The sequence below is a fragment of the Rissa tridactyla genome, chromosome 4 (genome assembly GCF_028500815.1).
Source record: "Rissa tridactyla isolate bRisTri1 chromosome 4, bRisTri1.patW.cur.20221130, whole genome shotgun sequence".
In the NCBI taxonomy this organism is placed as follows: Eukaryota; Metazoa; Chordata; class Aves; order Charadriiformes; family Laridae; genus Rissa; species Rissa tridactyla.
Window position 1 is genome coordinate 81,135,769 of NC_071469.1, and position 13,562 is coordinate 81,149,330.

Consider the following 13,562-nt stretch of genomic DNA (forward strand, 5'->3'; position numbering starts at 1 on the left):
GAAGGTGGACATCCCTCTGCAGGATCATAACGGGCCTGCTGGCCCCTGAAAAATAAATATAATACCATCACCTTGAAAAACCAAGTAACCTAACCATCTGCAAAAGGAGGAGTTGAATATCTAGCATAAATTTTAATGTTCTACCTGTAAGACACTAAATGATCATTTGGGCTTCTGACCGATGAAGACTGCCTGCAGGTTTCCTCCACAATGCTTGTATGTAGGTCTGGTTGCTCTCTCCAGTCTAAAAGGGAACCCAACAAATATTCTCCTCTCTTCTCACACAACCCTGGGCTGCTTTTCCCCACGGTCTGTTCTAAAATATGTCCAACATTACAGACTGCAAACCAGATGAACTCATTATACAGATGTTCTTTTCACAGAAGGAAATCCTGTAGTCTCAATTTCTAAGGCTGTTTTTTGTTTTACAAACCAAGGGATTCAACCCAATTCCCATCTTGGATATGAAGGCATTTACTTTCCTGGACTTTGCTTAGTGGAGTCCTAAGTTTTGCTTCACCACAAAAGAAGTAAAATTGACTGGGTCTAACTTCATGATTTCCAGTTATCACTAGGGTGTGCTATAGATCATGAAATTTCAGTAAAGCACAGTTAACAGAAAAATCTAGCAGCTATACTAAATATTTTAAATTCATTACAAACATAGAAGCAACTCAACACCGACTCAAATTCCTTTTAAAAATACATACACACTTAAGAGAGGTAATATAACACCTTAACAATTTAAACGACTTTTGTTACACAGGCTTGGTAAACATGGTGTGGTACACAATAGAAAACTTACTAAGTCAGGCAGATAATCAGACACCTAAACTGCATATAGAGAACTAAAATGCAGGCATGCAGTCTGGGGGGAATTCAAAAAATGGGACTAGAATCAATATCTATAACAAACCAGGTAACAAGCAATAAGGGACTCTTTGTGGAAAACATTCTTTGAAAACAAATTATGAGACTATTTAAGTCACTGGAACTCATAAGGGTAAGGCTTGGGAATGCGGAGTCAGGGGCTGAATAGTAATTATTTATACCAATTAATGCATATAAACAGTGGTGCTGAAATTCCCAGTGAGGATAACAGTAGAACTGAACCAAAGTTATCACAGAAGAGTGCACCTGTCAGGTGTCAGCTCTTAGTACAAGGGTGCCCAGCACGGAGTGACACCAGGAAGGGGACCGCAGCCTCTGGCGGAAGAAAAGCGTCAGCTCCCAGCTCTGGGCTTCCACCCACTTCCAGCCCCTGCAGAAGGTGGGAACACTTGTGACAACCAACACCCAAGCGGCTGCTCACCACCTGGGAGGAAGCATCTTCACGCTCTTGTACCTATAGCCTTCAGCCTAAGAAAGAAACATGTATCCTGGCACCCTGTCCTTCAGTGCCCATCAACTCCCAGTACAGTCATGGAGTGGTGGTGGGATAATAAGCCCAGCACAAATAAGATGCTGAATCAGAAGAGTTTGAGCACGCGCTTAACTTTAAGCATACATTCACACCAACAACCACAGCCGCAAATGCAAATTTAAAAAGAAGCACCTATTTAAACACGAACAAAAGCTTAAATGGTTTACTGCGCTGAGGCCCCAGCTGTCAAGACACATCCAGTATGCCATGGTTAGCGGTAACAGCAAACAGAATTATCAAGTGATGCTTCAGCAGGCTGTATGAACTGAGTTTGGTCGTCTTACACTATAAGCCACGTATTCATTATTATAACAATTTGTATTACTATTTGTAGCATCTAGGGAACCCCAATCAGGGCTCTATTGTGTTACAGACTGTACAAGCGCAGAAAAATAGGATAGCTTTTATAATGAGTACATCACAAGCCCCACTACCATAATTAACATTGATTAGCATCGATGCAAACAGCATGGGAAGACAAAGATTGAGCCGGTTTGGGAGCTGAGGTACTCTCTCACTCTTTAAGGTGGCTCCTCCGGTTCCCAACTGCAGAACAGAGGGGAGGCTGTTTCACTGGGGAGGGCTGCAGCCTCCGGTGCTCCCAGTTAGCAGCTCCCATGAGCTCATTCTAGGACACGGGATTCAAAGAGGCATCTTTGTCACTTAGTAGTCCAGTCTCTATCACAGACAACTACAACACACAATCCTGCCCTTAGAACTATCAAGAACCATTACAAACCAGTTAAGAGTGCTTTTTCTTCCTACCCAGGGCATATACCTCTGTCAATGTTACTCAGGTTGGCTGAAACAGTTGGACTATACTGCACAACTTTATGTAGCAAACTAAATACTAAAGAAAGACTGCTATTTACTGTCACAGGTCAGTATTAGTCTGAAATGGAACAGCTAGAATGGACGTAAAACAAGAATCAGAGTCAGACTTTCAGAGTATGTAAATCAACTTGAGTCAAAACACCTGAATGGAGTATTTTCCCCAAGCCCTTCTGCCCAGCATTTGTTACTCTTCCCCAGTACCCCAATACCATTGTGAAGCTCTGTGACTGCAACCACCGCCATCAATTCTGATCAAAAAGGAGAGTTGGCAAACTCTGATCTATTAAATGTGTTAGAAAAAGACACAAAAAAGACAAATCCACTTCAAACGAAATCTCAAAAGTGTGACCTTAATGGACAAGGGATGTGGAGCTGCATGTAATAAACTTCTTCCCACCAATATACAGCCCTTGCTAGATCTGCAAGTATCATATGGATCTTCTCATCCCAGGCCCATGGCATTTTCCCAGGTTTGCCTTGGATACTAAAGCAGTTGTTCCTTTCCAACTGTAGTAAAGAATGTTGAGAGCTCTATAACGCCAGCAAAAAGAGATAACATTTTGCAAAGGATAGTGTGAAATTACAGAGTTGAATATTTTGATTGTGTTAATGAAAGTACCTTCATTAACCAAATGAGATTCAAGACCCCAAACTTTCCTATGAGCCATCCTCTCCCCAAAATGTTTACACGCGATTTTATTGCATAACCTAATGAAATACAGCCACTTTGAATTTCGCTTTCACATCCAGTACCACGGAAAATATATCCACAGAAAATACATTCACACTAGGAATTTTGTTCAGTTCTCCATGACATGGCTCATGTCATAACCTAACCTGCAATCTGGTGTGTCTTCAGACTTGGTGCATGTCTCAAGAATTCTCACATGCATTATACTGAACATGTATGTAAATATTTGCAGGATTATACTGTAGCCACAATTTCAAATGCAATTGGGCTACATTTACGTGCTCAACTGTAGTTAGGTTCCAGTGTTTTGCTACTTTTTGCCGTTCTGGTAAAGTTTATTCATTTAAATTTTTTTTTTTTTTAAATACTTCCTACAATTTCACTCACAGGGAAATGAAAGATAATTCTATAAAGCCTAAAAATAAACTTGGATCTGCTAAAAAATTCATCATTTCACTCCCAGGCTTCCACCAGCTGGGCTTGTCTGCTTTAGGTTTGACACCCCTGAGAGCTACAAGCATGACTTACAAAGATGAGCAAGTTTACACGAGAATGATGAAGAGAGCCATTTTTTTTTTAATCTTTGCCAAAATACTGTCTGGGGCACTTATTACTGGAAGACATTTATTTTTGGCAACTTCTCACTCACTTTTAATACTGTACTTATGTTATTTGCAAATTTGGAGAGGTAATGTCCAAATATATACGCTTTTCTACGTGTACTTCTTTCAGGTTTGCTCATTACATTCATTAAACTATTTAATTCTCAAGGATCTACTGGAGATACAGTGAATGCCCCCTGAACACCAGTTAAGAATAAACCTGTAATGAGAATAAATTACACACACGTATCAATTGCTACAAGTCCTGTAAGGAGTGAGACCTTTCTACATAAACATCTGCTGCAGAATTAACTCTTGATACATTAATAAAAGCCCTCCCCACCCAAATCAAACAATGGAAGGATAACAGTTAGTGATCAGTTAAAAGAATAAACCTTTTAAATAAATAAATTTGCGTTACACCAATTTATGTCATTGTGGTACTTAAGGCGAAACCTTTTAAAGGAATAGATTTACTGTGCATACAGATCTCCACTGGGTATGTGTAATTATGCAAAGGAAAGGCATTACTTTTAAAGTGGATGAATGGCTGATACTTTTTGATTTACTGCTAGAAACAGAAAAATGGTAATGGCATGAAATAAGCATTTGCAAAACCGTTTTGGCAGACGGAAAATGTTTGATTTACCTAGGGCATCCATCAGGTTCTATATTTTAGATCAAAGTAGATAAATGGAAAGGCAAATGGATATTTGGAAAAAAATCTACTGCTTTTCTGACAGCCCTGCGAGTAAGTTAAATGTTTGGAGGGGGAAAAAGCCCAAGGCTCTCTGGATAGGAGGAAGTCATGATTCATCACTGCTCTGGCAACTACAGCTTTCTCTATTTACCTGGAAAAGGTGAGAATTGCATGGAAGTAGTTATAACTTTCTCATTCTGGGCTTGATTTTGAGAGGTGACTTGAAGGTGGCTGGCAAAGCTCAACATTTCCACCCGCCACTGGAAATGGATAACGTCTGCCCTGGGTCACATTTTCCTCTATACTCCAAGTTGCTCACTCTCTTTTTCTCTCCTCTTCTGGCTTGAATTCACATTGGTGAAGAAAATATGTTCCAGTCAAGACATACACACACATCCCCCCAAAATCGAAACCCTTTGCCTTCTCACATCCTTTTGAAATCTGTGCAATAGGAAAGCACATTGAAGGTAGGGTAAGGCTTACTGGACAATTATCTGTGACAAATCAGGAGACTGAAGAACTAAAAATCAGCTTCTTCCTACAGCAGAATTCTTCCTAGAGGTTCCCAATGAAAAGCGTGATTTCTACGTGTGCCACAATCCTGTTCTGAACTCCTCTTATACTGAAATACATCACCAGGAGCTGTGTAGCGCATGCATCGTGCCCAACTCATAAAGCATCAACTAGACCTGTGGTACATGTGTTGCACAGATGGTCTGAACATGCACAGTTAATCTAAAATGTTTGGGACACATCCAACTTGTTGTGCTTGTGAAAATCCACAGGAGGGCACATGCACAAGAGCCCCAGCCACATCGGATTTACTGCAAGTGTGCACACCATGTGCAGCGGGCATTTCCAGTAAGTGTCAGATTTGCTATAAATGCATGGTAGAAAGGATTTGTTCACGTGCCGAGAAAATGCTGGGCTTCCTAGGCATCTGGAAATCTTGACAAACATAGATAATCCTTGAATACAACCTCTCAACAAAATGTCTGTCTGGGGAAGGACAAGTCTGGAGAAATTAAACATACGTCCCTCTGCCCAGTCGATCAGGAAATAAAGCAGAGTAGTGTATGGCCTTTCCAGCTCACTTCACATCACTATGAACATGGGCAGCAAATCTATCAGCTATTTCTGCACCCATTTGTTCTATGGAAGGGTTGCCCAGCTCTTAAGAGACCAAAGATCAATCAAAACTCACGTCTTCTGCCCAGATAGGTAAAAAAGACAGCAGGACTTATAATTACACAAAAACAGAGAGCTGGCTGCTGTCTAGGATACTTGTTTCATACATCTATCATAACAAAATTAGAAGATATCTGCTCCAGATGACTTACATGGCCTGTATTTTTAACCCAGTAGCTTCTCCTTGACCACTGCAATACTGGAACAGGTTACCCAGAGAGGCTGCGGAAACTCCTTCCTTATATTAAAACCTGTCTGGACAAGATCCTGAGCAACCCGTTCTAGTTGACTGTGCTCTGAGACGGGGGGTTGGACTAGATGATGCTCTTTCCAACCTTCACTGTTCTCTAATTCTGTGAAGATCTTTCCCTTCAGTTTTGCAGATGCACTTGCCTTCCAAGAAGTAATTCATTGATCATACCTCTACCATAAGCCATGGTTATCACTGCATACACAGAGTACAAAGATGCTGCGTTTGCGGAGTGGCCCAAATCCTTTGCAGTGATCTGCAGTTATCAACAAAAATGACCAAAAATTATGAAGCTTTACCAACAAAAGAGACCAAGAAGGATGATGGTAGTCCCCTGCTGCATTCCAATGCCTGTGATGGGTTCAACAGCCTTATACGTAAGGCTTTACATACACAAGCTCCACAGATGAGATGAAAGCCAACGCATCTTCAGACCAGGCTCAGCAAGCAGCACCCAGACCCTTTGTGCCTATACGCCCTCCAAACTTCCCTCCCCTCTCCCCAAGCTTATCTTTAGTCATGTCTCTCTGAATCCGCATACATAAACTCCTAAAATCAAGACTGTAAGACAACCAAATGCAGGATGCATGTACACCTGTAACAATCAATGTACCTATGCGAGCTGAAGATGTGTGCACATCCAGGGATATCTGAAAGTTATACACTTTGTAGAAAAAGTCATTGAAAGCTTCCATGCAAGAAATAAAATAAGTGTTATAATATTGAGCTAGAAGTAAGGCCAGACTGTATTTCTCCTCCTGTAATAAATCAGCACTATATGTATATATTAAACCCAATCCCTTGATGTGTCCAGTTTCAGTGATAAAAACTTAGAGAGCAGGGCAAAAGTTATTGGGTAGAGATCGATATGCTTGCTTGTTGTCCTTGATTGGCAATAATGCGACATTTTCTCCTTGACTGTAAGAGGCGCTTTTGTGATTTGGGAGCATAAAGAAATTCTGTACTTGACAGATTTATACAGTAGGAATACGCTAATGTCCTTTGACCCGCTTAAGAATAAATACGACCTACCAAATTGTCATTTTTATGGGTATTTACAACTGAGGCACTTTGTAAACCTAAGAACTAATATTTCCCAAAGGAAATCTGTGCTCTCGAATCTTGATAAATTATTGAAAAATACAAGCCACTACCAGCCCTACAAATTTTCTCTTCTATTTCTCCTATTTTTAGTTACATAGGAGTTGTCAAAGCAGATTGAACCACTGATCTATTTCGCTGGGTATGTTGCTGCAGCCATGGCTAATGCTTCAGAGGAATCCTCTAATATTTTTGGCTATTTGATCAAGGCAGTGTAAAAAAACATTTCTTTCCTGAAACTTGAAGGTTTTTGGTGTCCGATTGAAATATTAGTCATATAATTCTTTAAGCTCTCAAATTACTATTAGAAAAGTATTACAAACTATCATTTCCACAGCCCAGATGCCACCAGCTGCATTTGCTTCATGAATGCTTCAGTTGATACTTTAAACAGACAATGCAAGGAGTAAAATAAGCCATCCCAGCTCAACCAAACCCCAGTGCTCGCCACCTCTTGGGTGTAGTGCAGATAACTCCTTAAATTTAATAACTCACTACTGACCAACTGCATCCCTAGTTCCTTAATTCTGCAGGCCAGGTGACCCAGGAAGCCTTCACTTGATTGCTGTATCTCAAGTCCACTTCATCTCACTTGCCACATGAATTTCTTCCATCACCTTTGTGCTGTCTCTGCCCACAAAGGCTTTCAGAAAAGACAAAATAACTACCTGCAGAGGAGAGACGGAAACTAATGAGATGAGGACCTCTGCCCTTCAGAATCTTCCACTGGAAGATGACAGCTATAATTCTATAGCTCGGTCTTAAGGAAACAGCAGGTTTTGACACAAAACTGATTATTAATATTGCCATCCATAACAGAATAGTTGAAAGCTATTTCCTTTTATCCTTATTCTCCAGCTGAAAGTTGACAAAAAGTCAACACTATTCAGGACAGTATCTAAGACAGGAGACTTGCAGTATTTTTCCAGCAGAAGCTTATTGTTTCTCCTCTTGGTTATATCCCTGTACAACAGTACAGATCCTCTCAAAGACTTTCAACACATCAGATTTTGACTAAAGCATCATGACGTGGCACTCATCTCTACTTTTACTCCATTTCTAAGGGCAGCTGCTTTTCTATTTTTCTTGGCGCATCTGTGGACAACAAAATCTTTTCTCTATCACAAGAATGTCTTCATTAAGTCAGTTTCTGCCTTCAGCTTTTTCTTAGTGTTCTGCATACTATAATCTATGTATATGCACAAGGAAGGCTTGAGAGGCAAACTGAAAAAGCAGGAAGCTGGAATAAACAATGAGGCAGGAACTGCAGGAAGCTTAAGCATCTTTTCTTGCCCTTACTGTGCTGTCTCCCTTTTCATCCTCGTTTACTGTTGAATTTGGGATTTCTCCTACATTTGTATGAAAGGTGATTTCAATGTCCTCTGTTTCATGACCTCATTCTGATAGCAATATGATATGGCATAGCTAATACAGTGACTGCAGCACAAAGTCAAACCATTCTGAGTTTAACTACTATCTCGAACACTTAATTTCATATCAGATTTGGCAAATTTAGATATTTAAAATTTCTTGTACGCTTAACTTACACTGGTACACTTCATAATGTTCACTAAGTAATAAAAAGGTCCTAAATACCCATCAGCTCCCACTCCCTGCACTGGATATTCCACCTCCCTTTGCATAGGTAGTTGGACAGAAGTTGCATTTTAATATACAAAACATGCGACAACCCAGTGATCCACGCAACCAGACAGCATCTTTGACCCATTCTTTTCAAGGAGAGTGACGTCCTTTGGAAAAAGAAATTATGAAACACTAACGTTTGCTGTCTGACACTGAATTTACTCTGTGAAACAATGAAAATTTGACAATGACAGGAAAGAGGGAAGTTAAACATAGAGAATAGTAGTTACAGCCCAAATGAGCAAAATCCCTTTTTGACATCTTGAAAGAAACTTACCTGTTAATAAGATCAACAGATTTTTAATCAAGATAATTACCCTCACACATCTTTTCCTATCCTCAAGTGTTTAACAAGAAACATCTTAGGCTCTCCTTACCTTTACTACTTCTAAAGCTTCAAACTGTAAGCAAAGAAACAGACTATATGTTGTGAATTGCAACCCTTTTGCCTCATGGAAAAGCCTTTCCTATTTGCATTGCAGAAAGACTTTTTTTCTCCCTCAAATTATCTGTGCATTTAAACATTGAGGTGAATAAGCTCTCAACATTTCACCAGAAACCATCTGGCCTTACTTTTAGTTCAGCTGCTGTCTCTGTTTCCTCTATTTGCTGCAGACCCACACAGGCTGAGGGGAAGAAGCCATGGTTCTCTGACCGCCAGCAAAGCCCAGGGGAGAAAGGGACTCGTCGACGAAGGCTGGAATACCTCAGTGCCCCAAAGGCACCAGTCTGAGATAGCGCATAGGCAAGTAGTAACTTTGCCAGATGAATAATCCAAGGAAAGTATAGGTCTGCCTTTAATAGGTCTGTCTAGACCCGAGCAAGTGAGTGTCAAAGTCTTTTTGACAGATGAAGTTAGGAATATGAACGCAGTCATGCATCACTTTCAACTTAATATTGACCAACTATGGACTTTTCAACAGAAGATTCCTAACCAAGTCACCACATGAGAACACGTGACTGAAGTTATCAATCCCAACACAGGTCTTTAACAGACATCCTAAGGGAAACAGGCTTTTTATCACTAAAACAAGTGTTCAAGGGATGAAATAATCCTTGTCACTAACAGTCAAACAATGGTTAAGAATAGGGAAAAAAATGGAGAGAAGTTCCATAAGGCCTCAACATGAACAATTTCTTGCAATCCCCAGTACAAGCACTGGTTCTTGTAAGAGCAAGGAGCTAATTGGGTCGGTTTCCCTGATGCTTCTAAGGCAGGAATCGAGCTCTGTCTCTCTCTGAAGGATTTTAAGTTCTGATGGTATTTCTGCAGTGGGGATCATAGAGTGGAGGAGAGGGTCAATTCTACCACACACCATGGCATTTTAGCCCACAAAAAAAAAAATATCTCAGACCAATTCTCCACCCTTTCTGAAAAATATATCATTTAGGTTGCATAGAGAAGCCCTGCAAACATGCAAGAAAAATGCCACAGACAGTTCTGTTCCTAAACTCAACTTCTAAGTTCCTCAGCACAGCAAACACTGACTGGATGTTAGGGCAAAGGCACAGGAAGTAAGTGAAGTTTTAAGCAAAGTAACTGAAGCCCTTAATGGCTTCTTTTTTGAAGATACATACATATAAATCTGCTCTTAAACCCAAGAGCTGTGAATTTCAAGCCTGGATTTTGCTACAGATATCACCCCTTGTTGCCATAACTATCCTGCAAAACTTTAGCTTTCATTTAGGAAAAAATGCCTCCCTATGCACACATTCCAGCAGAGACAATCTTGGAAATATAACCTAGGTGTGAACTCACAAAGTCTTAACCGAAGAGGCTGCAAACAACCTGAAAATATAGCAATCACATCCCCATTAACTTCTCTCAAGAGAACCACTCAATGTAGCGATTTGTCACGGACTTTGAGATTTTGCTAAAGCCAAATATTTTTGGTTTCCTTCCCCTTTCCTACTCTGCCAGAACCTGCCTGCAAGTCCTTTATATTCCTCAGTTTCCTCCCAGCGCAGAGTTTGTTGGAATAGCTGCAGGAAACAAGAACTGAACTCCAACTTGTAATTAGGGAGTCTGCAGAGTCAAAATAATGGGATGAAAAACAGCCTAGCAGCTGGATCGGCTGCCTAAATGACACAGGGAAGAAAATCTTCGAGAATCATCTGTAAATCTTACAAACTTACATATTTTCGTCACCGAAATAGATAAAAAACTATTCGTCTTACTAGGTCCAGATAAAAATACTTCCGTTTTATGAAAGGAATGAGGGTTTATTAAGATTTATAAATTTATTTAGACTATTACTATTATTACTGGTGAGTTTTATTTATCTATGATTTCATTAGAGACCCCCATTTTACTAGGTATCTTTCCTGTACTAAAGGTGATACTGCATCTTCATGTAAAATCATTTTGCTATACAAATGGACACTTACATTCTCTCTGCTGGTTCATAAGTTGACAGCGAGAACCACACGCGAAGTTGGAGTGGGCACATTAGGGAATATGGGCAATTACTGTTATATTTTCACAATCAAGTCTTTTCCTGCTCAGCACAGAATGGACACAAGTACGTACACTAACTATGCAAGAGCAAAACCTGAAAGGAAGAAGAGATCCAAGAGATCCAACAAGAAAGGGAGGCCACTATCTGACATTTTAAAAGGGCAAATCGAAAGCAATCAACACCCAAAAAAATGCTCCATGTAGGATAAGGTGATAGCTTAGGATATACTTAGGATACTGTAATGAGGCTAACAAGTGCTGTGTGTTTTAATGTAAATTAACACAAGATAATCTCTTCACATATTTAAGTGATGCACTTCAAATTAATTAATACATATTTAATAGAAGTCTTCTTGAACAGCTGTTATTTACTTCTGGAGTTTCTACACATTAGCACTGCCTGCTTTGTTCTGCTCTGAAGTCGTTCATGCTCCAAAGTACTTTAACAACTTGGGCTATATAAAAATTGAACAGTCTTCCCAAAAGAGACAGCCCTTCTGATAACTTAATATTTTTACATTAAATATTCAAGCACTTGCTGAACAAAAGGTCAAATTCTACTTACAGCATCTGTGTGAAACAGCCAAGCAGATGCTTAATGCTGCTAGACAAATACTTTCAGCACAAAGAATGATAAAGAGCTGGCGATCAGTCATGTTTCCAGGCTTTAAAATCAGCTTTCCTTTACTTCTGTTCCCTAATTTCTGCACTTACCATTGATATGTAACAATACAGACCCAAATTATGGCCTGTTCCTTCCGTAAGTGTTACACTGTGGTGTGTCAAATGTAATCCTGACAGTGAAAGTGCTGTCTATGGTATTCATGAGAATTATACCAACTCATTAGGGTTTTTGTCTTACAAAGGCTACTGTGTGTGACATTACTTCATTTAGACCTTGCATACAGCGTTGAAGTCGTTCTCACTTACCGCCCCTTTTATTCAGATAAAAACCCATTTGAGCTCCAGTCACTTCCGAGTTTTTAGGATGTGAATGAGTAGAAACCAACTCAAGAAACATGCTGGTAACACACTATATTTTCACACTCACAGTGATGAATGTGACTTGTGGCAACTGTAATCAGTTTCTTCAAAAATAATTATCATCACTCAACAATCCTTACCAGTGTATCGGTTGTAGTTTTCAGCTGACTACTACTACTCTTATGGCACTAGAGCACTGGCTACTGCTCACTGCTTACGTCAGCCTTTCTAGCTTACAGGTTTACCAAAAATAACTTTCAAAGTTGGTAACAATTGTATTAGGAAAATATGTGTTAGGACAACCATCATGAAATCTTCTGTGCAATGATGTATGGAAATACACACAACCTGTGAAAGGCCTGAAACAGACCTAAATGCACAAAAGTGAAAAATATGTACTGATTTAAGCATGCTGATATTACCGATATCTAAATTCATTCTTTTTTATTTAATGTAGTGTTTTTCACAATAAAGAGGGCGTAAGATGGCAGTCATTACTCAGGCTAAGAACTTAAAAACTAAACCAGATCAATGTTTTACCTGGCAAATATGCTGTGGGTGAACGAGCGTGTGGAAGACAGATATAAAAAGCATCTTCATGATCCTCAAATAATTCTGCACTACCTATACCAGCAGCTTGGTGCTAGAGCTGCAGATGCAAGGAACAAGGATGATGACCTAAATTTCTCCCCCACACACGCTGAGTGTAGCTGGTACAAGACCGGGTTAGCTTTCAGCTGGAATCCGTTTCCTGGTCCCTATGAGGCCACATGAACGCTCCCGCTGGCACAAGGGAAATGGTGGCGACAAGTGGTCGGGACAGACGTGTTGGTTTTGATGGAAGTCCAAACACATAGCAGATGAAAATGCCTGTGTAAACGTGGACTTCAACAAAGTAGTGCCAGCCACAATAAACAGGCACCTGAAAGGATTTCTATGCATTGAAACTTTGTCAGCGTATTTAGGAGGAAAAGGGAGAAAAGCAGAATTGCCAAGGTTGTCACAAACTGTAAAGAATCTCTTTTCCAGGAGGTCAGCACACCAAAGATATTTCACTGCTTTTCATGGGAGTCACGTGGGAGACAGACTAGTCCAGAAAAAAAGAGAAACCTGAGAAGAAGACTTCACCTCATACCGTAATGTTCTGGAATCACCATTATGTTAATGAAACTAAATTTCTTGAAAATCTTTTTGTCTTTGGAAGGAGGATGTATCTTTTGTCCAGAGAACCATGGGCACTCTGCCAGCTGACAACCAAAATATGTTTGTATGCTTGCTTTGATACCTACAATATAACTTTCATTAGCATCAGCAGAAGCCTGATGCATAGACGACAAGGAAAGAGACAGAGAGATCCCAGAGGATCTCAGTCCCCAGTCCCAGTCTAGCTCCCAGTCCCAAGGAATGAAAACATATTCCCACATTTTATGCAGCCATGACATAATGAGTATTCTTTGGGTTCTTTTAAATGTCCTTAGAGATAAAAGATCAAATTCAAGGGGAATCTCTCACACCACACACGAGACCGTCATATTTTTCTTCCTACATTTTACAGGAATAATGAAAATCTGTGTTTACCTGTCAGCTTTGGTAGAAAGGTTTCCATCATAATTACACCTTGTGTATTGGAAGGAACCTGGCAGTTTTTAACATCACTAATACTAGTCTGGAGAGGTACAAAGCTGTG

At 40.0% G+C, this 13,562-nt stretch overlaps 1 protein-coding gene across 1 annotated transcript in view; it reads right to left on the reverse strand.

The window, feature by feature from the left end:
- The window catches only part of C4H19orf12 (chromosome 4 C19orf12 homolog), a 34,033-nt gene extending 20,484 nt beyond the window's left edge, over window positions 1–13,549 (reverse strand). Inside the window, exon 1 of the mRNA XM_054199944.1 lies at window positions 13,454–13,549. The gene's annotated coding sequence lies outside the window, so the exon portion shown is untranslated. The remainder of the gene's footprint in view (window positions 1–13,453) is intronic.
- Window positions 13,550–13,562: the final 13 nt, after the last annotated feature.